General features: G+C 47.2%; 1 protein-coding gene across 3 annotated transcripts in view; it reads left to right on the forward strand.

Annotated features, from left to right (window-relative positions):
• The window catches only part of TNFRSF19 (TNF receptor superfamily member 19), a 105,113-nt gene that overhangs the window by 55,029 nt on the left and 31,646 nt on the right, over positions 1 to 18,438 (forward strand). The window lies entirely within an intron of this gene.

Consider the following 18,438-nt stretch of genomic DNA (forward strand, 5'->3'; position numbering starts at 1 on the left):
ACTATCTTTAGCTTTGAAAGGGTTTTGTTACATGTTATCAGCCTGTGTTGATTTTGAATAGGAAGAAGAGTGGCTCCTCCCTATTCTTTTTTTTTTTTTTTTTTTTTTTTTTACAGGCAGAGTGGACAGTGAGAGAGAGACAGAGAGAAAGGTCTTCCTTTGCCGTTGGTTCACCCTCCAATGGCCGCCCCGGCTGGCGCGCTGCGGCCGGCGCACCACGCTGATCTGATGGCAGGAGCCAGGTACTTCTCCTGGTCTCCCATGGGGTGCAGGGCCCAAGCACTTGGGCCATCCTCCACTGCACTCCCTGGCCACAGCAGAGAGCCGGCCTGGAAGAGGGGCAACCGGGACAGAATCCGGCGCCCCGACTGGGACTAGAACCCGGTGTGCCAGCGTCGCAAGGCAGAGGATTAGCCTAGTGAGCTGCGGTGCCGGCCTCCTCCCTATTCTTAATCTTAAACACAAACCTGACCAGTGAGATCCACAGGTGATGGGACAGGAGAAGAATTAGCAGGTGGGCTCCACTTGCCCTGCACTCTACTTGTGTGCTAGTCTGTGCCAGAGCAAGGCTTCCAGGAGCTGAGCCGCACAGGACACAGGAAACAGCCGAGTCCAGGCGGAGTGGGGAGAAGGGGTATTTTATCCCATGCACGGGTAACTGGCTTTCTGGGGAGCATTGTTTTGGTGTCTTTTCCGAAGTGTGGAGTCTGTCCGCTTGCTTCTTTCTGTAGCAGAAGTCCCCCTCTGAACGAATTGTAAGGGATTGCATCATTTGGTAAGGTCACATCATAATTCTCTTCCCAAGAATGTCAGGGAGATTTGCAGTCTGTATTATTGTGTCTTTACGAAAATGTACTACCTTCTAGTCCTCACTTGAAGCGATAGCAAAGCCAAAAATTCGGAAGGCTCTTTTTAACTTTTATAGAAATGGATAATGATCCTTAGTTTTATATAAACATCTGCCAAATGAGTTACTGCATTAACAAATGCACTATTGAACACCTGTTGTATGTCAGTCACAGTCCAGGTACATCACTTGGCTTTGTTTCATTTACTTTTCTCAGAATCTTAGCATCTGCCCAGATCTGCAATGAGAACACTCGTCCAAAGAGGCCACGGCTGTCTAGAGACAGTCTTCAAAACCAGATCTCCTAACTACAAATGCTATGCTGTTTCTACCACACGTGGCCATGGTCCACTCTGACCCGTGGTTGCACGCTGTGGCTTCAGGTGTCTGGTCAGCCATGGTCCAAGAATATTAAATGGATATTTTGAAAGAGAGGAAGACCACGTTCGCATAACACGTATTATAATATATTGTCATAACCATTGTACATTATTATTAGTTATGTTTTTCATCTCTCACTGTGACTAATTTGTAAATTAAACTTTAGAATGTGCTTGTGTATACAGAAAAAGATGGTATGTATAGGGCTCAGTACAATCCAGAGTTTCTGGCCTCCACTGAGGGTCCTGGAATGTATTTCTGGCAGATGAGGAGGGATTACTGTACTGCCTCTTTAAGAAAAACCAAACTATCTCATCTGTCCCATGTGTTACTTTTTCTTGTGTTATTTGCTTTCACATCTGTCATTTAATGAAAACTCCAAAAATAACACATAAGGAGCCCTGAAAGAGCCTCTTTATGCTGTTGCCCAGCCCATAAAAGTCTTGTCCTTCTACTTGTTACAACACGGTGCCCTGGTGCTACCCGTGGTTCAGCACTGCTCATGTGGCCTAGAAGGCAAGATAAGATGATGCACTTTGGGGCAGGCATGCGGCCTGGTGGCTAAGATGCCAGTTAAGACATCCTTGTCCCGTATCCGCGTGCCTGGGTTCAGGTCGTGTGGCTCCATCCCAGTTCCAGCTCCTTACCAGTATGGACCACAGAAAGAGGCAGGTGATGGCTCAAGAAGCTGGGAGACCTGAATTGAGTTCCCGGCTCCCAGCTTCAGCCCCAGCTGATCCTTGGCCATTGCTGGCATTTGGAGACTGAACCCACAGATGGGAGAGCTCTTTCTATCTCCCTGCCTCTCAAATAAGTAATTTATTTAGCTTTCAAAAAAGAATAGATTATGGATCACGCATTGTGGCACAGCAGGTAAGCCGCTGCTTACAACACCCACTTTCTATATCGGAATGTGGGTCTGCGTTCCAGCTGCTGTGTGTTTCCAATCCAGCTTCCTGCTTATGTGCCTGGGAAGCAGCAGGTGATGGCCTAAGTACCTGGGACCCTGCCACCCTCACAGGAGACCCGATGGAGTTTCTGGCTCCTGGCTGCTGCCTGGCCCAGTCCTGGCTGTTGTAGACATTTGGGGAGTAAACCAGCAGATGGAAGATATCGCTGTCTCTCTCCCCACTCCACCCCCCACCGTCTCCCTCTGTCACACTGCCTTTGAATTAAAATAAACATTTAAAAGAAAGATTACACACTTCATCCCAGATGACCATGTGGAGATGTAATCTGGTGTTGCCCAGTTCGCAGCTGAGAAATCCTGGGGTTTTCCCCCTGTGCTTTGCTGAGGGTTTGAGTTTTCTGCCTTTGGAGTCCTGGTGAGCTCACAAGTGAGCCTCTGAATAAGAGTCTACTTGCAGATTTTCATGTCTTGGGAAGTCCTTCGTCCAGGCTTTGGGGAAAAAAGTCAGTCGGTTTTATTCACACATACAGAGATATTTAGATCTATTGCTCCATGCGTGGGACTTTTCGGAAAGCAAAGCAAACTAATTTGTCAAAGGCCGGTGAGTGGTGTGCACAGCTCAGAGCCTTTCAACTCCCCTAGCCAGAGAGTCTGGTGGTCTCAGGGAACGTTATCCCTTATCTCTGTCAAAGGAAGTTTGCTGCCTTTGGCACCACGCTTGGGAATGGTTCCAGAATACAGCTAATCCCCTCAAAAGAGATCTTGAAGTCTTTGGAGGAAATTATGCAAGGCGCCTTGTGTTTTCATTTCTTCCGCTTTGGGCTTTACAACTCACCCACAAAGAGCTGCTGCTTTGGTGGTTTTTCCCGTCTGAGGAGTTCCTGCACCATTTGGCCTCTTAGCTATGAGAAAGTGACACCTCTCATGCTTTCTCAAGGGATGCGCTTTGTTTCAAGGATCCAGGAGGGATCAGCGTTGTGGTGCATTGGATTGTGAGCACCGGTTTTTGAGTCCCAGATGCTCGGCTTCCAATCCAGCTCCCTGCTATGCACCTGGGAAAGCAGCAGATGGTGGCCCCCAAGTGCTTGGGCCCCTGCTACCCATGTGGGAGAGCTGGATGGAGTTCCTGGCTCCTGGCTCCCACCTGGCATAGATCTGGCAGTGCAGGCTTTTGGGGAATGACCCAGCAAAAGGAAGATCTCTCTGTCTCTCCCTTTCTCTGTGTCACTCTGCTTTTCAAATAAATCTTAAAAATAAATAAATAAATAAATGTATATGAGGTACGGGGGGCTGCAACTTCCCAGAGCCCCGGAGTATCACAGGCCTTCAGGAGAATATCAGCTGGGTCTGGTTCAGTGCCATCGTCCTAAGGGGCGGGCTTCTTCATTTACTGTATGTGTAGCTCGGGTCTTGTTCTCTTGAACAACTACAGCCATGAGCCACATTGGGGCATTTTGCTCAGCAGAGGGCTACATATATGACAGTGTCCCATAAGATTATAATGGAGCTGAAAATTCTCTATCCCCTGGCATTTTTACTGTACCTTTTCTATATTTAGATACACAAATACTTACTACTGGGTGACAGCGGCTTACAGTGTTCAATAACTGGGTGACAGTGGCTTACACTGTGCAGGCTGCTAGCCTGGGAGCATTGGCTAAGCCACGTGGTGTGCAGTGGGCTAGACTGTGTGTGTGTGTGTGTGTGTGTGTGTGTAAGTGCCTTCTGTGGTGTTGGCACAACGATGAAATCACTTGATGCTGCATCTCTTAGAATACGGTCCTGTGTGAAGCAGTGCCAGGCACACGTGTGGCACAGGCAGACCCTTTGCAGTCTAGCTTGGGAGGTGTTGAGCAGCGACTCCAGTATTCATGAGCTTCACCCAAAAATGCCGGATGGGACAGTGACCAGTCTGTGTCTGGCAGCACCCTGGTGCTCTAACAGTGTTTAGAGAGCAGTGATGATGTGGGGTGCCGGGGTGGCTTTCCTTAACACTGGCTTTTGAGACGTGAGCTAAGGGATTGGCCAAGGGCCCATGTTGTGGGACAGTGGGTTAAGCTGCTTCTTGCTACACCAGCATCCCAGCTGCTTCACATCCAGTCAGCTCCCTGCTAGTGCACCTGGGAAAGCAGCAGAAGTTGACCCAAGTACTTGGGCCCCTGTCGCCCGCATGGGAGATTCGGCTGGAGTTCCAGGCTCCTGGCTTCCGCCTAGCCAAGCCCCAGCCACTGAGGCCATTTGGGGAGTGAATCAGCGGATGGAAGATCTCTCTCTCTCTCTCTCCCCCTCCCTCCTTCACTCTATTAACTCTGCCTTTCAAACAAATACATAAATACATATGTAAACAAATACATAAATGTTTCAAAAATTATAAAAAGAATTAAAGGATTGGCCAAAAGAATACGAGCCTGAAAAATGAGGCCAAATGGAGGAGCTGTAGAAGGAGGAGCTCGTGTCCTGCAGCTCTGAGTGCTGTCTGCAGATCAAGGCAGTGGATGATGCTGGACTTGACCTTCAGTCCCGGCACCCTGCAGGTCTTTGATCACAGCCACAAAAGCCATTCTAAATGGAATCCACATTAGGAGGAAATGAGAAGCCAGTGTGAGGGAAGGAATGGAGACAGCCAGGATAGGTGGCGCTGTCGGGTGTCTGTGAGCAAGGGCAGGTGGCAGCCAGGTTGCTGTTTTTTGCTTTTTTGTTTTTTACCGTCATGTGTCACATAACAGGGGAGATGCATTCTGAGAAATGCACCACTCGGCAATTTGATCACTGTCTGAGCATCCTGGAGTTTCTCTCTCTCTTTATTTTTTAATGACTTATTTATTTATTTGAAAGTCAGAGTTACACAGAGAAAGGAGAGGCAGAGAGAGAGAAAGGTCTTCTATCCAATGGTTCACTCCCCAGATGGCTGCAACGGCCGGAGCTGTGCCGATCCAAAGCCAGGAGCCAGGTGCTTCCTCCTGGTTTCCCACATGGGTGCAGGGGCCCAAGGACTTGGGCCATCTTCTACTGCTTTCACAGTAGCTGAGAGCTAGATCGGAAGTGGAGCAGCCAGGTCTCGAACCAACACCCATATGGGATTCCAGAGCTTCAGGCCTGGGCGTTAACCCCCTGCACCACAGTGCCCGCCCCAAATCCTGCTGTGACACCACTGGACAGTGTATCTAACCATGTGCAGCTGCTGCTGTGTCATCCCCAGTCGGCCATTGGCTAGAAAGGCCTCCTGTGATTCCTGTGTGTGAAGATGGAAGGGAGGTTGAGCGAGATTGTCCGTGGTCTGGAACTGGGGGAGCAACCCCAAAGCACAGGTGACGAATTGGTCTTCTCCCTGGAAGGAGGGTGGCCCCTGCTGTGCCCAGAGGCAGGAGGGTGGGGGTCCATGACCGCCAAGAGTGAGACAGGAGCCAAGGAACTCAGCAGCCAAAAGGAAGAGCAGGTGTTTGAGGTTCTCACTGCAGAGGGGGTGGGGGTGGATTCGGGTAAAGGGTGGCTTTCCCGGTAGCGAAGAGCGTGCAGCTGAAGTCTGTGGCCATGGCGAGGCAGTGGCTTCCCCGCAATGTGGCATCACCTGGGGCCTTGGCCACGGGGAAGAGTGAGGCTGCCACTGAGGCTGCCCAGGGACACATGTAGGTCACACCCCAAATGGGCGGCCCTTAGTGAGCCACGAACGAGTCTCCAAAAACGAAAGGCTGCCAGAGTAGTAATAACACAGAAATGACTGTACATGAATGCAAACATATTCTCCTATATTCGTGGAATAACTGAAACCATCCACGCAACAGCAGAAAATAAGCTAGGAGCTCCCCAAGTTTCTGTCCACTGTCGCAGGGGCCAGCCCCACTCCCTTGTCTGGGGTGATGTTGGCAAGTGTCGGGACTCCCCCAGGGGTCATCATTTCTCACTGTGGAGTGGAGGGGTCCCTGCATGCTAAGGTTGCTGGGGGTACTAAGTGAGACTGCAGATGGAAACAGCTTAGCACTGGCTCTGGCCACCCGCAGGATCTCTAAGCTGTTGGCTGCCTTCCTTGCTCCTTCTGGTATGCAGTGCATTTGGGGTGCCTCCCAGCATCTTGGGGGAGTGCTGTCTTGAGGGAGAAGTTGATGACTGCCCAGGAAGTGTGGCATTTAACTGAGGCAGTGGTTCGAAGGACAGTGACGAGGTTAGCACTGCATGTAGAAAGCTCTGCTAAACAGGAAATGACGTACTGGGGACTGAGGAAAATTCAGAGAACACATGAGTTCTCTGCGGGTGAAATGTGTAATCAAGAATGCCTAGGCTGGCACTGCGGCTCACTAGGCTAATCCTCTGCCTGCGGCGCCGGCACACCGGGTTCTAGTCCTGGTCTCGGCGCCGGATTCTGTCTGTCCCGGTTGCTCCTCTTCCAGGCCAGCTCTCTGCTGTGGCCAGGGAGTGCAGTGGAGCATGGCCCAAGTGCTTGGGCCCTGCACCCCATGGGAGACCAGGAGAAGTACCTGGCTCCTGCCATCGGATCAGCATGGTGCTCCGGCCGCAGCAGCCATTGGGGGGTGAACCAACGGAAAAAGGAAGACCTTTCTCTCTGTCTCTCTCTCTCTCACTGTCCACTCCGCCTGTCAAAAAAAAAAAAAAAAAAGAAAGAAAGAAAGAAATACATTAAAAACAAACAAACAAGAAAGAAGTTTCTCTCCCTCTCGACTCTATCCATTAGAGCAGTCTGGAGAAGTACTGAAAATACAGTGTCTGTGAGAGACAGTAGAATCAAGTAGAACACAGCTTGGGACTTGATGCCGTAAGTTTTGGTTTCACAGCTGTGCTTGGGCAGATCGTCTCCTGCTTTGAACTTCCCTTTACAAGATGATAATACACATGTCTGTAGATTCAGGATAGAACTCAGTGCACTGGGATCAGTAACATGATCGCTGCCCAAGGCTAAGCTCAGTGTGGCTACCTGTGTACCTGCTGATGGCCCCATCAGCCCTGCAATGAACTCTAAGCACTTCTGCAAGTAATATCAGTCCACCCACATGCTCTCGCCACTCGCTCATAGCATGTGTCTGTGACAGTAATTCATTGGGCCTGGAGCACAGGGCAGATGGGTGGCATTACTGTAAATCACAGATGAATAAAATACACCCAAGGGGCCAGTGTTGGGGCAAAGCCACCACCTGCCACGCCGGCATCCCAAACAGGCACAGGTTCACGTCTCGGCTGCTCTGCTTCTTATTCAGCTCCCTGCTAATGGCCTGAGAATTAAAAGCCACCCTTTACATAGAAATCCCAACTGCAGGCTTTGCTCTTATCCTATTCTGTCTTTAGTTCCTAATCACAGGCACCCATTTCGAACATTCAGGAGAAATAGGGAAAAACACACAAGAAATCTTAGACTTGTGTCCTGCCTCGGGGCTGATAAGAAATGCGGATTTTGTAGGATCTCTTTGAGCAATGTTTACTTAATTTGGACCGAATACTGTGGTTGGAACAAATGGATTTAGAAAAATGCAAAGCGGTTTTCATCAGAGTACAACTTGATTTAAGTATGTTTAACCTAGATGTTTGCTTTGTTCTTGGGAGCTTTGTAAAACAAGCCGCGTGATCCTAAGAGATAAGCAATCAGATAAATCACCGGGTGGGAGAACCAGCATGACCTCTGTGCGCTTGCAGCGATTTAGGAATTTTGCATGGCTCAGTACTCCCAGCAAACAATGAACAGTTCCTGGTACCCAGAAACAGTAAATCACAGTATCAAAAAAATGAAGATTTTTCCAAGGAAATTTAACATATCCAACACAGACGATTTCAATGCATGCTTTCAACAGAAATTTCTGCTCATTAATGATAATTTTTAAAGTTTAGTAGGAAAAAAGAGTAGGGACCCCAGCCGTCCCCTACACAAAACATTTCCAACGTTGGAGCATTGCAAAGCAACCTACAGCATCTCAGCATTCCTCTCTGCAGTCTTTTTCTCCGCCTGTACCGCTGATGTCTTCTAATCCCTTCACTTCACATGCAGCTTTTTCTCACACTACTCATACGCATTGCTTGGATGACTTTATTGAGTGAAGTGTCTTTGGACTAAGTTGGACCTGGAGAATTGCCTGGATTGCACATGACACTCACCTTCTTCGCAGGATGCCTTACTACATTCATGTAGTTACACCAGTTGGGGCCCACAAGTGTGTTTATAGATCCAAAAGCACAATGCAAGGGCATTTCACAAAGTTCCCGGAAAAATGGAATTAAAATAGACTCTTTTTTTTTGGTGCAAAGCATTTTGAAATCCTTGCATAGCTTTTTGATAATATGGGTTTTCCATGAACTTTTGGGAAAACCCTGCTATTTTTGACTCTTGACATGCAATGCTGACCAACAAATATTTGAGAGAAATTCAAAACCTTTTGACAAGCAATACCAATAAGGATTTCAGGTTTTCTTTAAGTGTGGGGAGGGGAATGGAAGGAGACACAAGTTCCTGGTTGACTTGACTTCAGTTGCTTCCTGAATGTGTCAGCCAGCTCAACACTGGGGCTCAGCAGCCAGTCCCTGGTCTTCTCCCAGCACCCAGTGCTCGTCATCCTGGGGACATTAAACGCCTGTTGGATCTGTTCAGAGCAAATGACAACATAACGAGATGCAGCAGATATGCATGTCATCCTACATTTGCTGGGAACAGTGGGTGATTCCGATTCTGTGTGTGTATGGTTTTCTGTGTCCGCAGCAGAGTTCTTCTGATGAGTTAGCTAATATTTAGTGGGCTGCTTTTCCAGAACACTCGCTGGAGCTCTGCAGTGTGGGTCCACAAAGCCAGTCTGTCCTAATTATAAGGGCTCAGCTTACTGAGGTCTTTCCAAGTCGGCTGTGGTCCTCAGACCAAGACTCCTCCGTGTCGGGCCAGGAGGTGCAGCTTGTGGAACCTGGGTTTGGGGCTTGTCTTGGGATCGGGTGGGTACAGCTGCTGCATATTTTAAAGAAAGCCTAATACAGTTGAGAAGATTGGGGCTGGGGGTCTCCGGATAGGGAAACCTGCAGACATCAGCTCTTCCCTGCTCAGCACAGCTCTCAGGGGAGGGCACAGGAAGACAGAGAGAGCCGAGGAAGCTCCGCAGACACAACAGCCCATGGCTTATGGGCTAGGCAGAGCCAGCCCTGCCGGGACATGGGAAGCAGGGATTGCCTGTGGTCTCCCGTCACACAGAGTCTGGGTTAAGGCACTATCGTGCCTCCTGTCCCACCTTCCGCTGTCTGCAGTCCCCTGCTTCTCACATCTCTTTTGTCTTTGGCGGTGCTGTGTGCTTTTGTTATTTGATTGAGAAGTAACATGAAATAGTAGTGGTTCTAAGTTGCTTTCACGGAAATGCAGTAAATTCAGCTGATAATTCAAAAATCCACCAGGTCTCCCTGCAGTCTCAGCTCCGTGTGCTGAGCGGATGCCTCTCAGTGGTGCTCCGACGGAATTGTTGCTTTTTGGTTGTGAGTGTTGCTCTATCAAACCAAACCAGCCTCAGTGGAGGGAATTGGAAGAGAGGAAAGAAGCTGACCCGAGCCCGAGAATTGGATGCAGTGAGGTGCAAGGGCGTCCTACAGTCTCAGAGTGGGGAGTCAGGACACACTGTGTTCTTGTGCCATGTAGCACACATCCTCATGTGGCACCCTCAGACTGTCCCTCCAGTGTCACTCAGAACCATAATTAGAGTTCTCATTATTAGTCTGGGCTCCAAAAAGCGGTGGGGCAGTGATCACATTGCATTAGCTGAAGTAATTTTAAGAAAGCTGTTATTCATTTTAGGATGATTTTCTATCAAAAATAATTCATCCTTTTTTAAAAACTTATTTGCTTACCAAGGTCCAGAATTGTTCTCCAAAAAGATTTTGTGGGTTTGTTATCACTCCTATTTTCTGAGGATGCTGAAAATAGCTGGGCAATTTAAATGTCTTAGAGAATAGTGCACCATTGGTGTACTTGCTTTGTGTGATTATTTAACCGTTTCAAATATGAATGCTCCACGTATCTCTCCTTAGCCCTAGTTTCACTAACGTTATAGAAATCAGAAGATTCTTTAAAAGGTTTCTGAACCCCACGTGCTCTGCATTCACTCTGTTCTCCTCATATAAATTGTTTAATATCTATAAGCCGTTACCTCTGTCACAAGTGAAAAGGACAAGGAAAAGTTAGTGCCTCGACTGAGCAGGTGGACTGCCTCCCTGGTTCCGGAGGTGCTCTTGAGGGTGCTGTTTTCTGGGACAGTCGGGGAGACGCAGGGGTCCTGAGCAGAGGCCTCGGGAGCCCACAAGCTTTGATCAGGCCTCTGAGAACAGTAGCAGTTGAATATTATCCAGTTTCCAGTAAATCTACTCCTGTAGCTTTCAATCCTCAGCCTCTTTTAGACGTTTCAAGCTAATGAGCTGGCTTAAATATTTACTCACGAAGCAGCAGGCTGTGGTTTTTGAAAGGGCATCACTAAATTAAGTGAATTCTAGATTAAGGATTGTTTATCTAGAAATATATCCAGTCGAGCAGGCCACTAAGTTGCGGGCTTTTACAAATGCATCAGTGACTTGTGTGTGTATCCATTAAATGTGTAAAATAAATAGATACGAGCTCATGGGGAAAAGCCGTCTAAGAGTGGAAGCTGGGCCTCAGAGGTGCCTCCTTTTCATACGGGGAGCATTTACTCTCTTGCAGGACGTGTGCCAGAGGCGGCTCTGTGTGCGCTGCAGGCTCACATTCTAAAGGCGACCAAGCCCTGTGGCCTTACCCTACGGATTGAGATCCCTCTGTCTTTAAACGCGGGCGAATGTCTGGCCACTGTGTCAACTGCCTAAGGAGCGGGGGTTAACTTAAGAAACGTGGTTCTGAGAAGGGAAAAGAGAAGCACCAGCAGAGCGGAAACAGCAAATGCTTCTTCAGTCCATCCCAGACGCTTCGTCTGCCTTTCCCAGCCTCCCTCTCAGTAATTCTCCAAGGTGTGAGTTTTGTTAGAATCCTCACATCAAATGGAGGAAAGGGTCACTTGGAAGAGGAGCTGGGATTCTCACCCAAGTCTAACAGCGCAGCACCAAGGTCAATACCGCCTCTCCAGGCAGATTCCGCAGGACCAGAATTAACAGACCATGTGACCATGGGGGATTGGTCCAGGACCCCCCACGAATAGCAAAGTCCACAGATGTTCAAGTCTCCTACATAAGATGATACAGAATTTTCACTTAATCTATGCAATACTCCAATATACTTTTTTTTCTTTTTTCTTTTTTCTTTTTTTTTTAAACTTGCAGAGTGGACAATGAGAGAGAGAGAGACAGAGAGAAAGGTCTTCCTTTGCCGTTGGTTCACCCTCCAATGGCCACCGCGGCCGGCGCACCGCACTGATCCGATGGCAGGAGCCAGGTACTTCTCCTGGTCTCCCATGGGGTGCAGGGCCCAAGCACTTGGGCCATCCTCCACTGCACTCCCTGGCCACAGCAGAGAGCTGGCCTGGAAGAGGAGCAACCGGGACAGAATCCGGCGCCCCGACCGGCACTAGAACCCGGTGTGCTGGCGCCGCAAGGTGGAGGATTAGCCTAGTGAGCCGCGGTGCTGGCCAATATACGTTGTTTTTTTTAAAGATTTTATTTATTTATTTGACACGTAGAGTTACAGACAGTGAGAGGAAGAAACAGAGAGAAAAGTCTTCCAGCCGCTGGTTCACTCCTCAAATGGCTGCAACGGCTGGAGCTGGGCCAATCTGAAGCCAAGAGCAAGGAGCTTCTTCCAGGTCTCCCAAATGGGTGCAGGGGCCCAAGGACTTGGGCCATCCTCTCCTGTTTTCCCAGGCACAGCAGAGAGCCAGATCGGAAGAGGAGCAGCTGGGACTCGAACTGGCACCCATATGGGTTGCTGGTGCCCCAGGTAGAAAATTAACCTACTGCACCACAACGCCGGTCCCCAATATACTTTAGGTCATCTCTAGAACACCTAATACAAGGCAAACATTGTATTAATAATGCTGGAGCCAGTGCTGTAAGGGTTAACGCCCTGGCCTGAAGAACTGGCATCCCATATGGGCGCTGGTTCGAGACCTAGCTGCTCCTCTTCCGATGCAGCTCTCTGCTGTGGCCTGGGAAAGCAGTAGAAGATGGCCCAAGTCCTTGGGCCCCTGCACCCACATGGGAGACCTGGAAGAAGCTCCTGGATCCTGCTTTGGATCGGCACAGCTCTGGCTGTTGAGGCCATTTGGGGAGTGAACCATCGAATGGAAGACCTTTCTCTCTCTCTGTCTCTCCTCTCTCTGTGCAACTCTGACTCTCAAATAAATAAATAAATCTTTTAAAAAAATAATGCTTACACTGTATTGCTTAGGGAAATAATGACAAGAAAAAGATCTGCACATGTTGAGTGCAGGCACAATTTTTCAGTACTGTAATTTAAAAATTGAGAAAAAAATCAATAACTGTAAATGAGCTGTAGGTGCCAGCTTTGTGGCACAGCAGATTAAGCTGCCGCCTGTGTCCCGGGCATCCCCTAGGTGTGCCAATTCTAGTCTCAGCTGCTTTGCTTCTGATCCAGTTTCCTGCACCTCGGAAGCAGTGGAAGAAAACAGGACCCAAGTCTTCAGCCCCTGCCACCCATGTGGGAGACCCACTTGGAGTTCTTGGCTCCTGGCCTCAGTCTGGCCCCAGCCCTGACTGTCAGAGCTACTTGGGGAGTGAACCAGCAGATGGAAGATCTCTCTCTCTTCCTGTCTCTCCCCCTCTCTCTGTAAGTCTTTCAAATAAATGCTAAATCTTAAAAAAAAATAATAAAATAAAATAAAAAGGGAATGGAATGTAGAGGGCCAGTGCTGTACCACAGAAGGTAAAGCCACCGAATGCAGTACCAGCATCCCATATGGCACCAGTTCAAGTTCCAGCTGCTCTACTTCCAACCCAACTCCCTGCTAAAGTGCCTGGGAAAGCAGCAGAAGATGTCCAGGTGCTTGGGTCCCTGTACCTACATGGGAGACCCAGAAGAAGCTCCTGGCTCCAGACTTCAGCCTAGCCCAACTCTGCCCATTGCAGCCATTTGGGGAGTGAACCAGTGGATAGAAGTGGATAGAAGATTCTCTCCCTGCTTCTCTCTCTGTACTTCTGCATTTCAAATAAATAAATCTTTTTTTTTTTAAAAGAAAATGTAGCAGAATATTAAAATGGGAGCTTAAAGTAAAATTTCACACAGGAATTAAATTTTTAAGATAATATCCCACCTTGGGCTTTCAAATATTATTTTAACTGCTCCATTTATTCTAACCATCTCAGAGTATATTAAAGGTTCATGAGAGTTTTATTTTGTATTATAAATCATGTAGTAATTTTCTTCATTAAGTATTCAAGAAACATCTTTTTTGATACTTACTTGGTTGTAATTTTTAAAAGGAAGGATTCATCCTCTTTTTAAAACTCTTCCAACATATTTTTTAAGTTTTACTGAAATACGATTTACATACTAGAAAGTGCAGCAAGTGTACAAGTCAGCAAGTTTTGACATGTGTGCATGATGTGATCCTGTCCCCAGGGAAGACATGGGACACTTGTGGTTCTTTTTAAACGTTGGCTGTCTGAAGCAGTGGCCTCAGAGGCCTTCGCTCTGTGAACTGTCTCAAGGATGCGGTCTACGCATCTTTTGGTTCTCCTACTATTTTAGAATTCACGCACGTCTGTCTTAGTATGTTCTTTCCAGGTTTTGTTTTCCATCAAGAGCCTAAAGGGTTATAGAACAAAATGTTGTGTTGCAATAACTTTCTGCAAACTCTTCGGGATTGAACTTTTAAAAACGTCTTTGAAGGTCAGTAATTGCTGGAAAGCTTTCTGGTGGTCCTGTGGTCACAGGAGGCATACTTCATTTGAAAGGAGAAAAATTGCTTCAGACAGTTCTTGGGATTTGGCTTCGGGGACTGGGGAAGCATGACAGGAAGTACCTGTTGCACATCGCGTGCAAAGTGAGTCACATAGACAAGTCTCGCATGTGGTAAATCATCTGAGGAGCAGCTTGTCCGCTCATCCTGTCACAGCAATCTTCCCCTCTACAGCGTCTTGAGCATGGATCAGGGCACTGTGGACCTTGAGGTGAAAAACCACAGGCTGGATTCCCAGGCCTCAGGGAGCAGGCATCCCAATGCTCCAGGAGTTGGGAGTGTTTATTTCCAAAAAGACATTGAGGAGAGGCCTAAGGAGGGGACAGGCAGCAACAACTCAGAGAGGCTGGAACCCAGTGAAGGGGGGTAGATAAACTGGGGAGTGGGGTGTAGACCAAGGAGGGCTCGCAGGCCATGGAAGATTCTCCTGCGAGATGGTAAATGCTTTGTTGGAACTGACATGATCGGACTTTTAGTTGAGCCTCTGACTGCTTTGGAAAATACAGTTCAGGGAGCAAGGGAGGAAGCCGGACGTAAATATTTTAGTTAAGCAAAAGATTTTTAGCTGATACAATAAACATAGCCACTTTGAGGAACAACTTTCTACCTGTTTCTCAATAGTTGGCGGTTTAACTCCATTGAATTAATTTAAATAATTTCATTTGAGTTGTCTAACTATTAGTTATATATTAATTATATGATGATATTAGTTATACAGTCAGCCCTTCATAGCCACAGCTCCACATCTGCAGATTCAACCAACCACAGATCAAAAATATTGGGGGAAAAAATGTGTGTTGAACACGTACACACTTTTTCCTGCCATTATTCTCTAAGCAATAGGATGTAATAACCATTTGCATAGCATTTACATTGTACTAGGTATTAACATCTAGAAATGGTTTGAAGTATTTGGGAGCACATGTGTAAGTTCTGTGCAAATACTGAGTCCTTTTATATAAGGGCTTTGAACGTCTGTGGGTTTTGGAATCCACAGGGGGATGGGTGGTCGTGGAACAAGTTCCCCACAGGCACCGAAAGACAACTGTGTTTTGTTTGCTCCTACGATGTCAATGACAATTACAGAAAAACAGCATTTGGGTTTTTTTTTTTCCTAAACTCGGGCAAAACACACATTTGGAAGAGGTTAACTTAAGATTTTTACATCATCAAATGTTTTCTATTATTTTCAGCCTTGGGGACACAGATAGAAGTCTGAAAATTGAAATCAGGACAGTTCTGTCTAACCTCTAACACTAATTAGTACTGAAAAGACTTTCACATGGCTATTCTTTTGATCATCCCAAGACTGATGCAAACCAGTATCTACTTGATGTTTGTTTCTCGTTTGCCTTTTTATTTTATTTATTTGAAAGGCACAGAAACAGGCAGACAGATAGAGATCTCCTATCCCATCTGTTGGTTCACTCTCCAAATGCCCTCAACAGCCAGTGCTGGGTCAGATGGAAGCCACAAGCCAGAAACTCAGTCTGGGTCTCCCACATGGATGTCAAGGACCCAACCTCTTAAGCTATCACCTGCTGTCCCTGAAGATACACAGAAGGCTAGAATTGGGAGCAGAGCCAAGACCATACCCCAGGCACTCTGGTATGGGCTACAGCCATTCCAACCAGTGTATTAACCACTGTGCCAATGAATGCCCTACTTGACATGCTTTGTGGATTAACTCACTCAACCTCACTGTGAAAAAGGCTTGATTCTGAGTCCTGGTCCTAACACCTAACTTTCTGACATGTTATGTAGTATTTCTGGTCCCCTTTTATTCAGGTACTAAATGAAGATTCTAATACTTATAGAAGAGGCAGTAAAACATGAGTTGAATTCCTGAATTGATTTTATGTTCCAAGTCTCAAGAAAAGTGTGTTTTCCTGACCTAACCCAGAATGGATTTGCTCTTTCCCACGAAGTCCTGTCAACTGGAAAATTCTAAATGCATTAATAAGCAGTATCAGTTCTGCTGGTCTAGGAAATAGTAGTAACTCCAGACTATCTTTTCAGTCTAGCCCCAACCAGCCATGCTAAACTATGTAAGTCCAGACAGTGTATTTCCTTCTTTGGAAGTTAATGGGCAGAAATAATTTGAGTTTCATCATCTGAGAATAATTTCACAGAAGATTACTTCTTTAAATACTGCAGAGAAGTAAATAAGAATTATCTACTTGACTAAATGACAGGGAACTTAAGAATTATAGGATACTGTCGACATGACAGTCTCCAAAGATCAGGCATCCTGGACAAGACCACATAGCCATCCATGTCCCAACAGGGAGCCTGGCACTGAAGAGGTTAAGGAGAGCCCTCTGGCAGAAGAGACAGGGCAGCGGCCCAAGCCTCTTGCCTGTTAGTCCCAACTACAGCACAACTGTTTCTGAGCTCACTAATCCCCCAGCACAGATGTTCAAGGCCACAATAGTGTGTCTTTGATGGTGTCTTTTCTGTTTCTTGGGGTAGAAGTTTAAAAGCGTCATTGTTTCATCTGTCAAATAAACACAGCAAGACCTTTTTGGCCGCTGGAATAATAAAAGGAAGAAAAACATCCTTGAAAGCAGGAAAAACTCTTTTACTCTATCATCAATGCCATAGACAATCTCCTGCCATTTTGTGGCTTATAATTTTTCTCAGTCTTAATTATGGTATTTATGATAATTAAAGCACAAAACCGTTTCGCTTGTAACCCACCAAGTACCTAAGAGAAAGCTAAGGTAACAAGCTCTCTCCTGGTGGAGCAAGCTCTGTTTGAACAGCGCATGGTGGTAAATGCCTCCGGCTGTTCTTGTAGGGTCCCTTCCCTGCCTTGCCAGCCGCCCTCCTGTGATAATTGGCTTTTCTGTCTTTCCTTCTTCCTTTCTTTTTTCCCTTGAAAACATGCATAATATTTGGCTTATGCAATCCTGGTGGGAAACGGATCTCCAGGCCAAAGGATCTGGAAGCAAAGTAAACATCTTCCCAAGTGTCAGCTACCATGATCTCGTGCCTCCCAGTAGCAGGGTCCAACCTTGATTTTCCCAGGAGGTAATGCTTCTGCATTTCCTTGTTAAACATCAGGATTCTGCAACGTTTAGAGCTCCTGATGGAGCTTCCTGGATTTTGTGGCTTGGAGTCCTCATCCATCACTGCAGACCCCCACTCCTGGCCCCCAACACAGTCCCTGTGACTCCTTCCCCCTCAGCCTCTTATCACTTCACCCATCCTGGCCCTGGGCAGCTGGGTGCTGGTCAGTACCATCTGTCTCTAGTGTTACTGCAGCATCAAGCTAGCATTTCGGCTTGGACATTGGTTGATGCACATGTTTTGGACTAAGAAAATCCCATGTCAGATTGAAAGATTTTTCATGACTTTTTACATGATTTTTATTTTTTAAGAAACTTTATTTGAGCGATGCATGAAGAGACAATTGGTTAAAGAGAGAGAGAGAGCTCCCAATTCACTTACTCGCTCCCCAAATGCCCACAACTGTAGGACCTAGGTCAGGCCACGGCTGGGAATGAGGACCTCAATCCAGGTCTCCCACATGGGTGGCAGGAACCCAATTACTTGAGTTAGCACCACTGTCTCCCAGGGTCTGCATTGGCAGGAAACTGGAGCCCATAACCAAAGTTGGGAAACCAGGCACTCTGATGTGGGACTGGATGTCTGACTGCTAGGCCAAATGCCTGGCCCTAAAGGAATTAAAAAACAAAAATCATTGCACTAACTTTTGATAATAGAACCAGCCATGACTCAGTAACCGTCAGTGTTGGGTACTGTTACGTGACCACAGGAGTTGTTGGGATGCTGGTTCACGTCACAGCTTCTTCTCTTTCCTCCTCAGGAGCCGCATTCATGCCTTTGTTATCTTCTCCTTGCCCTCAGAGTCTGTGCTTTGTGCTGATTTCCTAGGCAGCTCCCTGGCAATGCTGTGTGTAGGAACCCAGCAGGCTCCTGTGTCCATGATGGCCAGCAGGAAACAGAGCATGTTGGGGGGTATGGTTGTGCCCTCAAGTGGGAGAGATAAGTGAGAGCAGAGGCAGAAGTGGAAGAGAAGGAGGAAACTCCAAGGATTTGGAAAGATGATTTTCAAAGCATTGCGCACTGCTGGATTTGAAAGGATATGCTAAAATCATTCTTTATTTTTCTAGCAATTGAAATGCAAAGTACTTATTATTGCAGTCAGAATGAATGATGGATGGTAGTGTGGTTTTCAGCTTAGGAACAAAACAAAACTACATTGGCATGAGCACAATGCTTTGTGCTTGGCCTATTAACTACCATCAACTTACTTTATAGGCTTAGCCCGCGTTTATGCCCGTCTTATACACTGGGGAGCTGAGGAGCAGGGCGGTGGGGAGAGTTCTGGGTGGTGCTGCCTCAAAGGCCAGAGAAGGTTGGCTGGGGGTGGGAGGGGAGGGCTATTACACACACTGTGGGAGGCCAGTTATTTAGTGGGAGGAGGTCTG

Source organism: Oryctolagus cuniculus, chromosome 9 (genome assembly GCF_051225735.1).
Source record: "Oryctolagus cuniculus isolate XC-2025 breed Fujian yellow rabbit chromosome 9, ASM5122573v1, whole genome shotgun sequence".
Lineage (NCBI taxonomy): Eukaryota > Metazoa > Chordata > Mammalia > Lagomorpha > Leporidae > Oryctolagus > Oryctolagus cuniculus.